The sequence below is a fragment of the Curcuma longa genome, unplaced genomic scaffold, assembly GCF_044706935.1.
Source record: "Curcuma longa cultivar G26 ecotype Majalengka, Jawa Barat unplaced genomic scaffold, ITB_CL_G26_1.1 contig_16832, whole genome shotgun sequence".
Classification (NCBI taxonomy): domain Eukaryota; kingdom Viridiplantae; phylum Streptophyta; class Magnoliopsida; order Zingiberales; family Zingiberaceae; genus Curcuma; species Curcuma longa.
The window spans coordinates 1-6012 of NW_027430445.1; the positions used below are offsets into that span (position 1 = coordinate 1).

Here is a 6012-nt window from a genome sequence, read left to right on the forward strand (position 1 = left end):
TATTTAACCAAGACTTCACAAGGACTCCAATAATTCACCAAAACTCATATTTAACCAACAATGCACATTTAATAAAAAAATATGAAACTTACCAAGACTTCACCACAACAAAGAGGGTCTATGTTTCTAATGAAACTCAAATTCCAACATCAAGTATCATTTACATAACCAAATAGTTCAAAAAAATCTATAAAACTAAACAAATAATATAATATTTTTTAAATTTCATCAATCAGGACATCATTCATATCAAATTCTTCTAATTCTCCTCCATCTCCTTTCTCTTCATTAATATTCTCTTCTAGAGTATTTGATCCCCACTTGGATAATATTGTTTTGATACTTACATTGTCTTCATTACCTTTATCTACATATAAAAAACACAAAGATGGAGATAGTTAAAAATAAAATCACAATAAATTAATATATCAACTAAGTCAAAAACACTAAAGTAAACAAAATTACCAATAGTATAATCATGTAACCAATTACAAGTGCAAATAAGAGCTTGCACTTTTTCATGAAGGGTGCAACTTTTATACTTGGTAAGCACATGAGCACTAATGGAAAAAGTTGATTCTAATGCAACAGTAGTTATAGGAATAGCTAAAACATCACAAGCCATTAGTGCAAGGGTTGGGCATCGATGCTTTTGATTCTTCCAATGTTCCAAAACATCCAAATCTTGATAATATGCGAATTCAAGTTTTGGCTCCTCCAAATAGAGATCCAATTGAGATTTTTCAGCACTTGTAATTGTTTGGCTCTCATATGCCATCATTTCCTATATTAATTGGAATAGTAAACAAGAAAATATAAATCAATTAAAGAATACAAGAAAAAAATATTTAAGTACTTACATCAAAGATTCTTTTGTTCTTTCTTTTAACTCCTTTACTTTGCGGATGTATATGTGTGGTAGAAGAAGAATGTGATTGTGAAGAACTTGTATTGTTAGTATTAGAATACTGATTAAAAAGCTTATACAATTTTGTCTTCACAAGTTCCATCTTCTTTTGACATTTAAAAAAATCACTTTCAACCTTTGAATAAAAAAACTTCAACATTGAAAGCTTTATTCGTGGGTCAAGATTAGCTCCACATGCAAGCACCATGTTATATTGAATCCAATACTTATCAAACTTTTTCATCATTCTTTTACACATATAACTTATCACTTCGTCTTCATTCGATAAGTTTTCTCTTAACAGAACTTCAATCTTCTAAACTTGTATAAAATACAAATTTGATGTAGGATAAGAAGACTAGAGATCAAATTAGTAGTGTCATAAAATGGCTCCAGAAACTTACAAATTTTCTCTCCTCTTTTCCACTATTCATTTGAAGGACAATATTTTAATTCTCGTCTTTGAATTAAAGAGAAGCAAAAGCTTTTTTATATATGATGGCACTATCCAACATTAAATATGTTGAGTTCCAATGAGTAGACACATCCAATCGTAAGTCAATATTGGTATCAATGTTACTAACTGTTTGTAGACATTCTCCAAACTTCTTCATCCTAGTTTCTGATCCTTTAACATACTTGACTGACTCTCTAATTTTATTCAAAGCTACAACAGTAACTTTCAAACCTTCTTGAACAATGAGATTTAATATATGAGCAGAACAACGAACATGAAAAAACTCACCATCACACAATAAGCTATCATGCAAAGAGAGTTGCTCTTTCAAATGAGCTTGTATGTTGTCATTACTGATGCATTATCCAATGTCAAAGAGAAAACTTTTTTCTCAATCCCCCATTCTTTAAAAAATTCAAATAATTTTGCAGCTAATTCAATTCTTGAGTGTGGAGGAGGCATATGAGAAAAATTAAGTATTTTACAGTTTAATTTTCAGTCATTATCAGTCAAACGCTACAAGCAAACAAATTTTGTTCGACATTGGGGGAAAAGATTAGTGCTAATTGCAGGGATTCCAAGCTTGATAATCAAGCTAACAGTGAAACAAAAAGAAACAACAAGCACGGTAGTTCGGACTAGTGGGATTCGTTTTGGAGAAGGGATTGCCGGAGTGGGGGAATTAGATTCATGCTTGGAGATCAGGGATTGCCGTTCTCTCAATTTTTGCGATTCACGGGGAGGCGCGGAGGGCACCGAGGCAAGGGAACGACGAACGACGGAGCAAGGCGGATGGGAAGGACAAAAGCGAGGCAGATGGGAGGCAAGGGAACGACCAACGACGGAGCAAGGCAGTAAAGCGAAGGGAATGACCAAACGACGGAATGGGATAGGGACGCGAAGAGAAACAGAGAGTAAAGGTTTTCCCTTACGTTATCTCAGCCATTGGATCTAGGTTTTCCGCTTATCAGCCATTGGATTTAGGTTTATTGCAAAATAAATATTAAAATAAGCTATAACATGCAGTAAATTCTAACTTATTAGTTATTTTAAATTTTTTTCCAGGCTCGTGGGCCTACTTTACCATTCACACAATTACACTTAAAAACCCGCAACCCGCTTGGGTTGACCAGTTTAGGGCCTCCAAAAGATGGCTTAGGGATAAATTTTCAACCTAACTTGCTTAAATTAGTTGGCGGGGCGGGCACAAATCATCTAGTGCAGGAAGTGACGGGCCCAATCCAAATTAACGACTATAATTGTAAGTCACAAAATTAAATTGCAAAAAATAAGAATTCTGAGTAAATAAATTTTTTTATTTGTTTTATTTCTTTTAGGCCCGTCGGTTGACCCGTTTAACCCGTAATCCGTTTTGAATTGAGTTGGGTTGAAGATTTTGCAATCCGCTGAGATGGTGGGTCGGCCCATCCCACCCTGCGCGGATGTTGGATTTTTGATGGGTTGGCCCGCCCCACCATGGGTCAACCCGTTTGACAGCTCTAGTGTTAGAGTACATAAATTGGTATTATGTCCTTAGGTGCACACAATACAATTTTATTCCACTGTTACAATTTTTATGGGAAAGTTATGTTTCTTGAAGTGCATGAACATAATGAGCATTCCTATACATTTCTCATGTAATGATCATAGTCAAAGATCACAGTTCCTTGATAAGTCTGAGAACATTTGCTTTCAATCTTTTTGTGTTTTTGGAGTTGTGCACTTAGGTAATTGTTAATGCACTGCAACAACAAGCTGTGTTAGTTCCCAAGTAGTAATCGTACACACTATTATTTAAAATTACTTTATGCCACTTTTCTGGACTACAACAACAAGCTGTATTAGTTCCCAAGTAGTAATTACATGCACTAGTATTGCAAAATTATCTTTATGATAACATCTATAGAACTAGATGAGACTTGGAATTGTAGTTGGAAAGTTCATTACTGTTTTGTCATTATTCATAAAAAACATTCTTTTCTTTTTTGCTTCTTTGTTGCTTGCTATGATTTCTCCTTCTGCAATTTTCACTCTTTTTTTTCTTCTGGTTTATGGGCATATCTTGGGTCTCTATGATGCTATTGGCAGTTCTCTAGAACTTGACAAATTGGCCTGTAACTTCACTCTTCTAACTATTATTATGCTAACTTGGCTGGTGCATTTCAGCTATCAGTTCCTGTGATTGCCAAATGTTAGTAGGAGCTTTTTCTTAAGATACTGTCGTTTATTTTCCACTGCTTAATATCTTAGGAAATAGTCACTTATTGATTTAGTATGAGGGCATTCTTCATTTAATCTACAGAACAGTCTGGCAGACAAGCAAGCAACTCTGGAGAGACTGACTTGGGAAGCTCAAATGTCTAACAAGAAAATTGAGGAACTTCAAGGAGAGAGAGTCTCTATGGACCATGAGATTACCAAATTGATGCAAATTTTTGAAGTTATCTGCAGATCATTCATCTATTCACCATGATGCAAGTTTATATTCGTACAGTTTGGAACCTCTTCCAGTTTTAGTGAGTTTTCCTCTCCTTTAATTGATGGTTGTTTGGCTGTTTCCTTCTTACGTCATTATTAATTTATGTATGTTCCATGGAGCACAATTTGGTCTTACCAACAGAAGAAAGTAAAAAATGACTGATGTTTGGAATTTGATTTGCTAAACCTATGATAAGAAACTGTAAATTAGGGGTGAGCTCATTTTTTTAATCATTTTTCAGGAATCTTAGGAATTATTTGTATAAAGCCTCACTTGCTAGTTGCTTCAGCCAATATGCATAAACACATAGTATTGTTAAATTTAGCTTGGTTTTCTTTCAGTAGTAGATGCCCATTCTATCCCCTGTTTAGGTGTGTCTTTGATTATCATTGTGATTAGGTTCTTGGGAAGGTTGAGTCAAAGAACCAATTGAGAAAGGTGGTGCAATGGCCCATTTGTTACTTTTATCGGACGATCTAAATGATTAGGTTAGCTTTGTAGTAGGAGGGACTTCAATTCTAGTCACTTATCAGTTTTTTGGCTTCACAGTGAGACTGATGGGAATTTGCTTGAATAATTCTTTGTATGGTTTGCAAATATCTGTTCATAAAACTTTCACATAAGGTTTTCTTTTCTAAGGAATAAAATTTGGCAGCATCCACAAACTAGTTATCTGTACACTTGAGAAACTATTGTACCAATTAATTCAGAATAACAGTTTAGCAAAGTTGTGATGACTAAACTAAACAAAGTAGTATGTGCATTAATAAGTTTTGTGACTATTAATGTAGCTTGCGATAATCCGTATGGAAACACTTGCTTGCAGCAGATAACAAATGAAATTTTGTAGCACGCAAAAAATGAAATTGATAAATGCCTAAACGCTTTGCTTCACTATAACACTTTGTCTCTATTTGTTGGTTGTTGAATGAGGATGAGCATAAATTTCATTGATGTGCAAACAGAGTGACATGGATGATATTGCGTCCGAGAAACTGGAAGAGACAAGAGCAGCCTATGTTGCAGCAGTTGCTGCTGCAAAAGAGAATCCAACCGAGGAGTTGCTAGCTAGAGCAGCTGAGGCTAGGCTACAGCTTCAAGCCCTCATAATCTAACAGTTTGATATTTGGATCAGTGTGAATGTGATGGTGATTAGATTGTAATGTCTTTTTGTAGTAATCTATGACATGATGGGTGCTTTAATGTTAATATCCAATCCACTAGATAAAGCCATTTCGCCCCCAAGATTGTCGATGTTTTGCCGTTTCACACGATGCTTCACTCGAATATATATTTCGGAGAAGTTATGTAGCTACCTGGTAAGTTATTGGTGTTTCATATGTTTTTTTTCTGGACTCTTCATTTTGTCCACAATATTAACTTAACACTTGGGTGTTTTTAGTCTTTGTGTTGTATGCAAGGATTTCAATTGCACTCTGGATTTGAAGGGGTTGCTGAACTGATCAAGGAGTCGAGTCAGTGTGCCTCGGGCCTCCTTTAGGAATGGCTGGTGGAGCAAGAACTTGAAGACATCTCTTTATGCGACAGGAGGCTTACCTGGTCATTAACTAGTGGCAAACTTATTTGTGATCATCAAACTTGATTGCGAGAAGGCATTTGGGTTTCAATGTTGGTGTGGGTCAGCTTAAGAGGGCACATTGGGATGGCTTGATTGCTCGAGTTAGTCGGAGGTTGGACCTTCGCAAGAGATCTTTCTTTCTTTGGGTGGTAGGCATACCTCGCCGAAGAGCATTCTCTTGGCACTTGTTGTCCATCTTTATCAAGTTCAATGGGGTTATTTTGATGTGGTTAGTGAAGAATTTAAGTTAGGCTTGTCTTGTGATTCTGATAGGTTTATCAAGTGTGCAAATGCAAATACTTGGCTGAAATTCAAGAATGTCTTGGCAAATTGGTAGAGTTCAAAAAGTCTCAGTAGGTTAGTAAAAGTCCATGAAGATTAAGGTTAACTAGATAGTTGACAACAGCGAAGGTTAAGGTTAACTAGATGGCGGCAGCTTCTTGTCCTAGTCCTCGTCTTGGAGGTACTTTGGGCGAGCGAGAGACTTGTGCCTCTCCAGTATTGGGTTAGAGATTTCTTGATCCTCAGATGTATACTTTCTCCATCCTAAATAGGCTTGTGGACTAAACAATTTAACCTAGTAAAGCATA

General features: G+C 35.9%; 2 pseudogenes; one reads left to right on the forward strand and one right to left on the reverse strand.

Annotated features, from left to right (window-relative positions):
- Positions 1-218: 218 nt before the first annotated feature.
- LOC141816469 (zinc finger BED domain-containing protein RICESLEEPER 3-like) lies at positions 219-1581 on the reverse strand (annotated as a pseudogene).
- A 1194-nt stretch (positions 1582-2775) lies between these two features.
- Positions 2776-4999, forward strand: LOC141816471 (protein MICROTUBULE BINDING PROTEIN 2C-like; annotated as a pseudogene).
- Positions 5000-6012: the final 1013 nt, after the last annotated feature.